The sequence below is a fragment of the Orycteropus afer genome, unplaced genomic scaffold, assembly GCF_000298275.1.
Source record: "Orycteropus afer afer isolate SDZICR_OR568_19922 unplaced genomic scaffold, OryAfe1.0 scaffold00251, whole genome shotgun sequence".
NCBI lineage: Eukaryota > Metazoa > Chordata > Mammalia > Tubulidentata > Orycteropodidae > Orycteropus > Orycteropus afer.
Window position 1 is genome coordinate 4,951,332 of NW_006921838.1, and position 503 is coordinate 4,951,834.

A 503-nucleotide genomic window follows, 5' to 3' on the forward strand; every position below is an offset into this window, starting at 1 on the left:
AACTGGAAGCTGTCAAAAATGAAGTGGAACACATAAAAATCTATAAATTAGGCATTAGTGAGTTGAAGTGGACTGTTTTTGGCCATTCTGAATCAGACAACCACATGATCTACTATGCCGGAAATGACAAATCGAAGAGGAATGATGTGGCATTCGTCGTCACAAAGAGTGTTTCAAAATCTGTCCTGAAGTACAACACTGTCAGTGATAGGATAATATCCATACACCTACACGGAGATCAGTTAATACTACTATTATACAAATTTACACACCAACTACCAAGCCAAAGATGAGGAAACTGAAGATTTCTGCCAATTTCTACAGTCTTAAATTGACCAAACATTCACTCAATATGCATTGATTATCACTGGTGACTGGAACGCAAAAGTTGGAAACAAAGAAGAGTTACTGATAGTTGGAATATAAGGCCTTGGTGATAGAAGTAATGCTAGAGATTGCATGATAGAATTTTGCAAGACCAACGACTTATTCATTGCCAATTA